Source organism: Misgurnus anguillicaudatus, chromosome 20 (genome assembly GCF_027580225.2).
Source record: "Misgurnus anguillicaudatus chromosome 20, ASM2758022v2, whole genome shotgun sequence".
NCBI lineage: Eukaryota > Metazoa > Chordata > Actinopteri > Cypriniformes > Cobitidae > Misgurnus > Misgurnus anguillicaudatus.
Window position 1 is genome coordinate 26,972,113 of NC_073356.2, and position 13,056 is coordinate 26,985,168.

The following is a 13,056-nucleotide window of genomic DNA, read 5'->3' on the forward strand; positions in this document are numbered from 1 at the left end:
ACAGTGCGTCGTAAATGTGTTAGCATTTAGCCTAGCCCCATTCATTCCTTAGGATCCAAACAGGGATAAATTTAGAAGCCACCAAACATTTTCATGGTTTCCCTATTTAAAGACTGTTACACGAGTAAGTATGGTGGTGACTAAGTAATTAAGTGCTCTTCCGCCAGTGCCGGCCCGAGTCTCTTGGGGGCCCTAAGCAGAATTTGTTTGGGGCCCCCCTCCCACCAATCAGAGAAATCAGAATTTTCTTGTCTTGAATTATTTATTTATTCATTCGTATTCATTCATTCATTCATTCCTTCATTTATATTACTTGTTTAAGTTATTTAATTGTAAAAACGATTCGGGGCCCCAAGCAGCCGCTTAGTTCGCTTATGCCTCGGGCCGGCCCTGTCTTCCGCTATACAATATAGTTCTTCTTTTTTGTGTTTCAAAAACTCATGTTTTATTTTGTGCCACCGTACTTACTCGTGTAAGGTAAAACATGGAAGTGTTTGGTGGCTTCTAAATTTATCCCTGTTTGGATCCTAAGGAATGAATGGGGCTAGGCTAAATGCTAATACATTCAAAACTTGCTGTATAAAGATTAATTGCACGCATTGAGAAAAGATAGGTATGTATTAATTCGTCTAAGTTGAGGTAAGGACATAGTAAAATATTGAAAACAGTGGTGTTCTCCTTTAAAAAAATAAAACCAGTTTATGCTTTAAAATAAATAATGATATTATTATTATTAAATAAGATTATTAGATAACCATTTTCAAAGTATAATTCCTTTGTTGTCCCTGACAGTAAATTAAAGCTGATATTTGGCCTCTACAAGACTTTGTATTGACCAATCAGCATTAAGGAATGGAGATACATATTTTAATACACCATTTAAGGCAGTAAATGAAATAGCTGGCTGTCAAACAATTGTTTAATTATAAACTGTGTTGAAACAGAGCAGTCAATGTCTGTGCATTTATGCATTTAGCAGACATTTAATCTAAAGTGATTTGCAGTGCATCCAACTAAACATGTTTTATCAGTATGTGTGTTCCCTGGGAATCGAACCCTGACCCTTTGCACTGCTAACACTGCTCTACCAACTGAGCTACAGGAACACTTCAATCGAACAAATGTTAGACACATATAAACATACACATAGAAAAGGATGTAGTTGCCACTAATAGTGTTTGCAGTGTGTGCCCTGGAGACGGTCTGATCATTTACTGACAACATCATTATCTAGAGCTTATTGATCCTATCATACTGCTGGGAACAATGGCACACACACACACACACACACACACACACACACACACACAGTCACTGCCTTGCTTTAATTAATAATTAAAGCGACACTGTTCATTTCAGAAATTGTCAGCAAACATCTTGCTCATGATTTTATTATCATCAGCGTTAACACAATCGTTACAGACAGTCAAAGTGAGAGGACACAGTGTGATGTATTTTGCAATGACTTTTACAGATATTGCCAGATCAGTCAATATCAGCAAACCTTCAGCCATCGACATTGTTTGTCTATAAACAGGTAAATATTAGTACTATTTACTAATGGTGAGCTTACTTTTATTCGAAGCCATTTCATTTGCAATGTACCAATCAAAAAAGAAATATAAAAACAGAAGTGAACATGCACTCCTATTTCACTCACATCTGCATTGAATCCTATTCGGCTTTAGCGATTTCCACTTGAGTATGTCGCAAACTTGCATGACTTTTTGTCTATGAAACACAAAATGAGTTATTGTTGTGGTTTCCATACAGCACAAATGCATGCTAAAGCCTAGTTGTCAAGCCTAGTTTGTTGTGATTTTACTGATTTAATAAATAATGCATCTCAAGGTCAGAACCTGCATCCTCTTGCACACCAAACCAACATGGCACTAACACATTTTCATTGCTCGCCAAGTTCACCACGCAAGTCAGGACTGCCAATAGCGCCCCCTAAAACTAAGTAAGCGCATGACGCCCCTAAAGACTCCCACAGACTCTTTTGTTGATTCTTTGTACCATCAAATCTGCTCCAATCTCTCTCTCTGTTTATTTTTCATCTGTCCTCTTGTTCATTTGCTCTCTCTCTCTTTCTTCATTTTTTTTTGCAAACCCTTTTCTTGTTGGATTTCTCTCACTAAATGGGAAAGAGGAGAGCTCATGGCCTATATAGAAATCCCAGTGGGAGTGTATGAATCGCAGATCCTCTCTTAGTAGCTGTTTTGTCATGTTTTATATCATTCAACTATTAAAAGGCAACTCGGTTTACTAAAGACTCGGGGTCCCATAAGAACGCTGTTCTGAGTGTACTGCAAACACAGTTGTTTGCCTTAAGAACATGTTTCTCTCCTCGATTTCCCCTTATTTGCTCAAGTTGCAGTCACGCTCTTAGTCTCGCTTTTTTGATTTACTTGTTCGTTCTTTAAAGTGAGGTGCTGAGATAAAATGTAATTGAAGAGCACTGGACCTACAGTTGATCCTTTGAAACACTCCATTTATTATGTGTTGGAATTACCTTGTGCAACTGTTGTGTTGCAACTGAGTTTTGTACTGGTTATTATTTTGAAAGGGTATCCTATAAGAAAAATCACAGATGAGATCTCTTTTCTCAGTTGTTTCTACATTTAACAGCGTGATTTTAATGGAGAGCAAACGGAAACTATTGCCTATAGGTGTCCTACATGTATCTTAGACATTTCTCTTGAGAAAAGACCCAGAAATCTCACATATTTTTTTATTCGATTCAGACAAAATCTCAATGTCAAAAACTGTGTTCAGATTTGCAAAGTCTGCGATTTGCAGAGTCTAAAAAAGTGAAAGTTGGTCTTTTATAGCTAAATAGACATGTATTGTCTTATGCTGCATAAGACTATGTAAGACCTGCAGAAACCCTTTAGGTTGTAAGCTACTATTTCATAATAAATGTCCACAGACTTATACTGGAAAAACATTCATGTTTTCCGATTGCTGTATCCACTTCTGTTGGATTTTGAATTCAGATCAACATTGGATTTTGACGTCAGATCAACGTTGGATTTTGACGTCGGATCCTGATGTTGGATCAACGTTAAATTTTGACGTCACATCAATGTTACATTTTGACATCGGATCAACGTGGGATTCTGACATCAGATCAACGTTGGATTTTGATGCCGGATCAACGTTGGATCCTGAGGTCGGATCAACATTGGATTTTGATGTCGAATCAACGTCGGATTTTGACGTCGGATCAACGTAGGATCCTAACGTCAGATCAACATAAAATTTTGACATGAGACCAATGTTAAATTTTGACGTCGGATCAACGTTGGAGTCTGACGTCGAATCAACGTTGGATTTTGACCTCAATACCCAATTTTGGGCAGATGTCAAGGTGAATTAAGACTGCAGAAACCCCTTTAGGTTGTAAGCTAATATTTCAAAATAAATGTCCACAGACTTATACTGGAAAAAACATTTATGTTGTCAGATTGATGTACAGTATCCACTTGTGTTGGATTTTGAATTCAGATCACTGTTGGATTTTGAATTCAGATCAACGTTGGATTTTGAATTCAGATCAATGTTGAATTTTGACGTCAGATCAACGTTGGGTCTTGACGTCAGATCAACATTGGATTTTGACGTCACTCAGGCCAAAGTTTGTTCTTGACATCGGATCAACGTCTGATTTTGACGTCGGGCAATGTTGGATTTTCAAGTCATTACCCAATGTTGGGCAGATGTCAAGGTGAATTACGACCAGTGCTGTTCATAGACATTTTGAGGGGCAGTGGCCCAAACCAAAAAAAAGGGTCACAGAAAGGCAGCGGCTCTAGCCACCGGGCCACCCCCTGCACGACCCTGCTGCGTTCACACCAAAAGCGAATTTAACTATTTGCGCAAGTAGATGACATACAAAGTCAATGCAACAATGAAAATAGACATGAATTTCCACGGGGTGATGCGAATGACGTGAATTGGGCATGATAGCCGCGAACAAATGCTACAGTATTTGCCAGTGTCTTGCACAAGCTAAAAATATTCAACTCAAGCAGAAAATTTACGTGACATGAAGTTAAATACAGCAATAAATCTAGAGCGAGCAACGTGTTGCTTTGCTATTGGTGTGTACACGATATTAGGCCTTTACATATCATCTTTTTCTAAAAAGAAAATCCTTAAAAGATACAAATTCATGCAAAGTCAATTGTCTTCTTTTTCTTTTTTATAAGAAATGTTTGAATTTAAAATTTACAGTAAATCTCTTTTAAATTTCCTTAAATTTAAATTTCAAAATCACTTACGAATCTCTCGAAGAGACTATTCAAATAAATCGAGTCTATATTTGCTCTATATTTAATATCATTGCTTTCTTCAAGAAACAATTGCCTCATTTCTGATTTCTATTGGCTTATTTTCACCTACAGTATGCCGATGGGTGTTTTTGTGTGTAAGTCTATGGATCAGTTCTGTCTCAGTGATTCAGCATGGATTTACCTGAACTGGTGCTCCTGACCTCCCTCCTCAACATTCAAGAGAATTTACCTAAGGACACAGAAAAACAGACCGAAAGCTGAGATGCAAACCAATCAATACATCAGTCCAAATCAGCTTTGATTGATTTTCCACTAAAATGTAAGAAAACGCACAAGAAAATAAAAACAAGGGGGCATTCACAGAACCTCATGTATCCTCCTAATCCACATACAGTGACATACTGTAGAGCAGGGGTCCCCAACGTGGTGCCCGCGGGCAATTTAAGAGCGTGTATACAAATATACAGAGAAAAGATTAAAAAAATTTTCGTTTTTAAAAGAAGCCATTTTCCGTTTCGCTTTTCGGCCAAGTAAATCTTAAATTTTTTGTTTCGGCCCAGAATTTTCATTTTGGTGCATCACTATTTATTACATATTATTTATATTAGCTTGGCTAGGTTTACATATTTTAACATTTTAAACAAGACATTTTAAAATAAAATAAAATCAACAAGTAAAACAAAAAAGTTTTGAGTAGACTATATCAAAAAGTAGCCCTACAGATTGTTTTATCCATCGTGGGTGCCATTGCTCAGAAAAAGGTTGGAGACACCTGCTGTAGAGGCTAAACAGAAAATTAAAAAAAAATCTTACAAGACTCTTATGCTACGTACACACCAAACGCGGGGCATCGCGTTACTCGCTCAAGATTACTCGCAGGATTTATCTTTGTGTCATGTGAATTTTTCGCTTGAGTTGAATATTTTCAACTTGGGCGAAGAGGCGTTTGAGGTGAATAGCGTGTGTTTTTGTGGCAAACGCGCAGCCCATATCACGTCATTCGCTTCGCCCCACGTGAGGACGCGTCTGATCGCGTCTTTGCATTGACTTTGTATGTAATCTACTCGCTCTAATCGTTGAACTCGCGTTTGGTGTGTATGCCCCATTAGAGCCGTCCACAAATAGATGTGTTTAGCTATACGTCAAAATTTTGTATCGTATCAGCATTTTACGCATTTAGGGAGCCTGAAACCACTATTTTTTAAACCGGGTCCAAAGGTGGATAAATCAGAAAATGACACTCTTGCGGTTTTGTGTGTACAGCCAATCTGTATACTTTATACGATGATGTCATCACCCCACATCTCAATCCTAGTTAGACACCACTACTGTACATCATGTAACAACAACAACAACAATGGCGGACTACATGCTTGTGTTCGTGTTGCATAAGGTGGTGAGCCTATGAGCTTTACTTAAGCAAAATGTTGTGAAATCTCGCTTGATGAGCGCTGTTTTTCCAAAACCTAACCCTAAATCCAAAATGTCACGAGATTTAGGCGCTTGCTGTAACATACCTTGCCAGAACAGCTGTTTTACATCATAATCTTACCCCCAAACCTAACCCTAAACCCAACATCTTGTGAGATTTGGCCGTAGCTGTATCCCCTCTAGCCAGAACTCAACAAGCATGCACCAAATCTTCATCTCCATTTGTAGCGTATCTCTGTGGCAGAATTACAGCGCCACATACTGGTCTGGCATGTATACTACATTGACTTAAGTTCGTTTTAGTGGTTCCGTACATACAGAGATATTTCTTGAGAAGACACTGTGACTTTAAAAAAAGATCTAATGGGGAAATACGTATGGATGTGGCCTTAGTGGATCAGTCTCAGCAAACCTGCCACACCTGTCCACATCTCCTGAAAAACAGGTGTGAAATAAAATCTGTTCATCTCATTTCGAGTGACCCTGAGCCTCTTTCCTGTCTCGGTGGCTTTTTTAAAGAGAGCTAAGAGAGCTTTATTGCTAAGTGGACCACGGCACACTAAAGTGGCCGGTGACTGTGTTTAACAGGACCATTAACAACAGACAGACCAATCAATACAGAGCAGGGGAAACAAGAGAGAAAGGAGATGTGTAGTTAGTGCATGACTGTCCTGAGGTGTCGGCAAATCTAAAAACACACCGATCCTTCTCTCATCCTATTATTCTTTAATATACCTGACTCTGGTACAATTAAACAAAGCCCTCGCGGGGACAAACACACAGTGGCAGTAAATTTGAACGTGACCAAACCTCTTTTTTACTTTTATTGCACGTTGTAAAAAAACATTAAAGTTCATACAATGTTAATTGATAAACACTTTTTAGATACGAGTAGCCAATTAAAAATTAGGAATCGGTGAATACACTCTCAGAAAAATGGTACTAAAGTTGTCACTGAGGCAAAAGATGCATATTCGTACCTCAAAAGTACACATTGGTACCTTGGAGAGGTACGTAATGGTGCCACCGTATTTTCGGAGAAGGGATCAAGTCTCTCGCTCTCTTTCTCTCCATAGACATTGCCACTACAGCAGCGCACTTGTGTGTGTGCGAAGAAAACAGTGAAGGAGTGTGACTGGCTGTTTGACTGTTTACGTGGAGCTGTAGTAGCTGATATATTTATTTCCATCTTTCTGGCTTTCTCAGAGGGTGGCGTATGAAGCTGTGTTTGCCTGCGGCAGATCCCCCTGGCAGTCTCTGAGAACTGCCATCTACTTCTGCCAGCCCTCCATTAGGCCTGTAAGGTGTGTCAGTCAACTCACATACACAGGGGCTTATGGGAAGACTGCGGGGAAGTCAAGAATGAACGGTAACTTGTAGCGCGCGCTCACACGATCGCAAGCACAACTCACCCACACATGCCAGCATGTGTCAAATTAGGACAAGCAAGGGACAATTAAACTCTGTTTCTCTTACACACACACATACACACACACACACAAACATATACAGTATACACCGCTGGCTGTTGCAGTTGTCTCAAATCCTCAATGCTTTTCTCTTTTTCCAGGTGATTATATGTAGTGACTACTGTAGCTCTGCTGTAACAGTTCTGCGGGAGAGAAAATGTCAACGTGCAACTCAGTCAAAGCGTGCTTACTCAAATACACACTGACCTCCACACAGACAGACAGAAAGATAAAATACTATACCTCTGAATGTGGCTTACACCTGTGAGTTTGCTAGAAAAAAGCGTTGTCATATCTCAGCAGAATACACGCAGGTCGGTGGATTGTAAAGACAAGATGAAATGGTTTGGGAAGGTTTGTTTTAGCTGTACCAAACTACTTTAATCAATCAAAGTTTATCCACAAATTCAACTCGCATTATGCCAGTCAGAACAGTGACTTTCTTCTTTTCTGGAAAACAAAATTAGGGACGGATGCACATAAAAACACAGCCCATATCACTAATCCACCACCTTTCAAGTTTTCCAAAGCCATACGACAGCTTTGTCTGAAAACAGACCAAAATTTCACATTCTCTCAACATTATTCACATAAATACAAATGCAGCATGTTAAAAATCATGAAGCATACACTGAAAAAAATAATACCCTGGTTTTACTTAAAGAAATTAAATACAGTGCATCATTTTTGCATCCACTTTTTAAAGTAAGTTTCAATGAATTTTAAGCAATTTAAGCAGTTGCAATTTTTAAGTAAGTTTTTATGGAATTTTAAGCAATTTAAGCAATTTAAATTTTTTAAGTAAGTTTTACATGGAATTTTAAGCAATTGCAATTTTTTAAGTAAGTTTTTATTGAATTTTAAGCTATTTCAATTTTCTAAGTAAGTTTTAGATGGAATTTCAACCAACTGCAATTTTTAAATAAGTTTTACATGGAATTTTAAGCAGTTGCAATTTTCTAAATAAGTTTTTCATGGAATTTTAAGCAATTTAGGCAATTGCAATTTTTAAGTAAGTTTTACGTGGAATTTTAAGCAATTGCATTTTTTAAGTAGGTTGTTCATGGAATTTTAAGCAATTTAAGCAATTGCAATTTTTTAAGTAAGCTTTACATGGAATCTGAAGCAATTGCAAATTTTTAAGTAAGTTTTACATGGAATTTTTAACAATTGCAATTTTTTAAGTAAGTTTTACATGGAATTTTAAGCAATTGCAATTTTTAAAAATAAGTTTTACATAAAATTTAAAGCAATTGGAATTTTTTAAAGTAAGTTTTTCATGAAATTTTTAACAATTGCAATTTTTTAAGTAAGTTTTACATGGAATTTTAAGCAATTGCAATTTTTTAAGTAAGTTTTTATGGAATTTTAAGCTATTTCAATTTTCTAAGTAAGTTTTAGATGGAATTTCAACCAACTGCAATTTTTTAATAAGTTTTACATGGAATTTTAAGCAATTGCAATTTTCTAAATAAGTTTTTCATGGAATTTTAAGCAATTTAGGCAATTGCAATTTTTAAGTAAGTTTTACGTGGAATTTTAAGCAATTGCATTTTTTAAGTAGGTTGTTCATGGAATTTTAAGCAATTTAAGCAATTGCAATTTTTTTTAAGTAAGCTTTACATGGAATCTGAAGCAATTGCAAATTTTTAAGTAAGTTTTACATGGAATTTTTAACAATTGCAATTTTTTAAGTAAGTTTTACATGGAATTTTAAGCAATTGCAATTTTTTTAAATAAGTTTTAAATGAAATTTAAAGCAATTGCAATTTTTTAAAGTAAGTTTTTCATGGAATTTTGTTATAGTGAAGACAACCTTAGACCAAGACCAAACCAATTGGCAGGGCAAAGCCAACTATAGCAGACCAGACCGGCACTCACCAAGATCGATATCTTGAAGTTTGTGGCCATTTGTATTCTATACTGCCCTACAAAGGCGAAAGACCTTAACTCGCTAGAGTGTGAAACTGAGAAAAATGACTTTAAAGTTTAGACTTATAGTGAGTTTCAGTTGTCAGTTAATTTCTTCTTTATTTTTATTTTCTCGAAAAAACATAAAATTGACTCAAGATACTAAGGCAAATAATAAAGGAAGTCTTGAATGTCTCAAAAATATCAATAAGTAATTTTTGACCAAAAACAAAGTTACTGCCTTTTGCCTTTGTAGGGCAGTATAGTCGTTGGTATTTTTGACAAAATCCCCTGTTCATTTCTGACCCAGTGCAATCAGTAAAATAACCAAATTAGTAATAAGTTATGAGTATTAATTATTGATTGCATTTGAAGCAGGAAGTTTTACATCCAATCACATTATTGATGTTAACAAATAATATAACAATAGGCAATAGTGATGTCCTTGCAGCTGTGCTCTTGACCAATCCTAAAATAAAAATCCCAAGTGCTCTTAATCTGAGACCGAGACAAGACCAAGACTTTAAAAAAATGGTCCCAAGACCAGTCTACAACACTTGCATAAGGCAACATTTGCAACTTAAATTCATTCTGTGTCTTCCAAAAGAAAGCCAAATGTGATTGAAAGGACAAAAGGTTGAGTAAATACTTTTTTGCATTTTTGGCTGGACTGTTCCTTTAAAGTAGTGGACACTAGCACAATAACTAAACTGAATAACAACGAAAAGCTTGAATTATTTTGATTTGTTTTCTCCTTTATTTTGTGTGGGTGGTCTTAGAGTGTGCAATACTTTTTATTTGTTTGGCATTGCTATTTGAAAAACCGGAGTCAAGCATAATAATCCATGAATCGAACTTTTGTGTTCTCTTCACACATTTATAGGACTTAAACAGTCTCAATATTCAAACTTATGATATATCATTTTTTCCATCTGTCTCTCACTCTCTCCCTGTGGAGGAGGTCTGCCACATCTCTCTTGTTCCTCACTGTTGTTCGTAGATGTGGGGGCAGTCCAGTATCAGATAACTTTATCCTGGGCCGTTGCCAGTATTTTGCGCACACAAACACACACACACACACCAGCTGTGTGGGTGACTCGGCTCCCAGGCAACGGCAGGAGGTCAGGTAGTCCTTTGCAATGCATGCTGGGAGTGTAGGAGTATGGGGGTGTGTGACAAGTTATTTCAGCTTTTGTTTAAAAACATTTGCAACAGTTTCACTAAATGTCCAATATGTATCTTTTCTGGTCGACAAGAAGGACACAAAACAAGATGATCCCTGTCCGAGTATAATCCGAGTTTGAGGTGGGCTGTAATACAGATTTGGTTGTTCATAAAGTCAATAACACGGATATATGATTATTGTTTGGTCACACAAGGTTCAGCTTCCATCATAAGCTTTAGAACCGTCAGTATCTATCAAAATGATATTGTTGCTCTTCCAAAATGCCCAACTAGTCAAAGCATTGGTAAAGAACTGGGCATAAAAATTGTTGCTGTTGTCATGACAACCTTTCTCTACAAAAATGTCTTTGCCCCTCAAGTCTGGTTTGCATGGGGGTTTCTACACTATCAGAAAAAGGTACAAAAGCTGTCACTAGGACATAACCCTTTAAAAAGATACTAATATTTACCGTTAATATAGAGATATGGGATACCAATATGTACATGTAAGGTATTAATATGCACCCTTTAGGTAAAAAAGTGTCCTTTTTGAAAGGGTACCATCCCAGTGAAAGCTTTTAAAGTACATTTCTTTCTGAAGTGTACAACTTGGGGGGTGCACAACAAAGAGAATGCACAACTTTAAGTTCAAGGATGCCGATCTGATTTTAATTTCATAAAGCATGTCAGCATAAAGGAATTTTCTTTTCTTAAAGGTCACGTTCTTCCTGATCCCATTTTTGAAACTCTGTGTAATGCTATAATAGCATAAATAATACCTGTAAAATTATAAAAATACCTCGTCAAAAATAAGAAATAGTTTGGACAAGAGGAGATGGAGATCATGGATCACCGCTATGTGAAGGTAGGTTTGGCAGCCGACATTGTATACATTATGTTTACACAGTAATGTTAGCTCGTAGTTTTTGATACTTAAATAAACTACTTTAAAATGACTGTTTTTATTGATTCTTTGAGGAAGTTTAACAAAAGCCGTTGTTTATATTGTTACTGCTGAAACCGTCTAATATGTCAAGCAAGTGACAGCTGTGTCTTGCAAATGCTAAACTTCACATTATTTTGTGATCATATTTATTATATTGTGATTATATTATTTGTATGACTAAATTGTTTTTGACACACAGCGGGAACATTTATGCAAAAAAGGCACAAAGGGGATTGTACTATATATACAGTACTGTGCAAAAGTCTAATGCTGAGTTTACACCAACCGCGTTTCAGGCATCAAAATCGCGTCTACCGCGCCTAGTTTGCCGCTTTAACAGTTTGAATGCATTTGTGCGTGTAAACGCACGGAAAATCCGCTTCTTGTGGGAGGGGCAAGTGCTATGGGTTTGTCTGTTTGCAAGATGACTGATGTTGATTGTGCATTTATCAGGAGATTTACCAGTTTGTATTTGGTAACCTTACTATATGGGGAAAATAAACGGCGCGGGTCGTTAAACGTCACGTGACTCAAAAGTGAAGTGTGTATTACAACTTGCCAGGTTGCCCAAAGTCCTCACTGACACTCTTCCAAGCGAGGTCCTTTTTATTCCTGTCTCCTCTATAGAAATAAGAACTTGTGTCGTATAGCTCCGAGTGACTGCTTACGAACAATATTAAGCGTTGGTTGAATGAGTGACTGCTACCACAGCAGCAAACAGTCTCCTGATTGGTTAACGCGGCGCGAAATTCCGCCAAAGTTCAAATTTTTCAACTTGGGCGTCAGCCGCAAATTCGCGTGAACCGCAAAACACACAAAAACCACCATTCACGCGTACCACGCACAGCACTCAATTCGCGCCTTTCACCCGCGAATGAGGCGGAAACGCGTCTTCCGCGCCGAACACCTCTTCGACGCCGCGGGACCTCCTGACGTGCGTCAACGCGTCTTAACATTGACTTAAAATTAAAATCACTCGTGCTTCTCTACCGCGGTTGGTGTAAACGCAGCTTTAGGCCACCATGCCACCATAAGATTTGTGGTTTTTGCAATTGCATAGTGATCATATAAAATTATTTCTCAGCCTCTTTATTCAGAAAATACAGTAAATGTGTATGTAGTATTAAAAACAATATAAAAGTGTAAGCTGAAGTGACAAGTATTAAGGGTAAGCTCAAGCAATAGCAGGCAGTTGCAGGATCTATTAAACCTAAATGAAATTAAATCCTAATTTCGAATTAATATCAAATGACTTCAGGACTTCAGTCTCCTCAAAAAAGCTCAAGATGTGTTTAGTGCCAAGAGAGGTCACACTAAATACAGACTGATGCCTGAAGAAGACATTTAGTTCTGATTTTTTTTTTTTTAATTTTGTGTACGTATTTTCTGTATTTTCTGTTTGTATCTTAATAAAAAAAGTGAAAAAAAAACATGAATGGACATTAAAACTTTGGTGGTGGTGGTGGCCTAAGACTTTTGCACAGTACTGTACATTTATGCATTTGGCAGATGCTTTTATCCGAGGTGACTTACAATGCATTGAAGCTATATGTTTAATAAGCATGTGTGTTCCCTGGGAAACAACCTACAACCTTTCGCTCATCTAACATAATCATCAACCAGTTTAGCAACATAACCTAAAGTCAACACAAAATCAAAACAAAGCTTTTCTTTCAAATTTAAGTGACTTTCTCAATGCAAACATTAGGGATATTACCATTTTCTGCCAATAAAATGACTTTTCAATTTGCTATAGGCATATTTAAAGAGTTTGGTTCCAAAACGAGATAACTCCGTTTTTAAACTTTTTGTCAAAACAGGTTTATAATTATGTTAT

At 37.0% G+C, this 13,056-nt stretch overlaps 1 long non-coding RNA gene across 6 annotated transcripts in view; it reads right to left on the reverse strand.

Annotated features, from left to right (window-relative positions):
- Positions 1–13,056, reverse strand: part of LOC129455240 (uncharacterized) — a 63,840-nt gene that overhangs the window by 26,791 nt on the left and 23,993 nt on the right. For 4 of the 6 annotated variants that reach the window (XR_012359747.1, XR_012359750.1, XR_012359746.1 and 1 more), the window contains one exon: positions 4,480–4,527. The exons of 1 other annotated variant lie outside the window; for it this stretch is intronic. This is a non-coding gene — a long non-coding RNA (uncharacterized lncRNA). Of the gene's footprint in view, positions 1–1,573; positions 1,732–4,479; positions 4,528–13,056 lie in introns of those variants that run through there. One more of the 6 variants, XR_012359749.1, reaches the window with a different exon arrangement.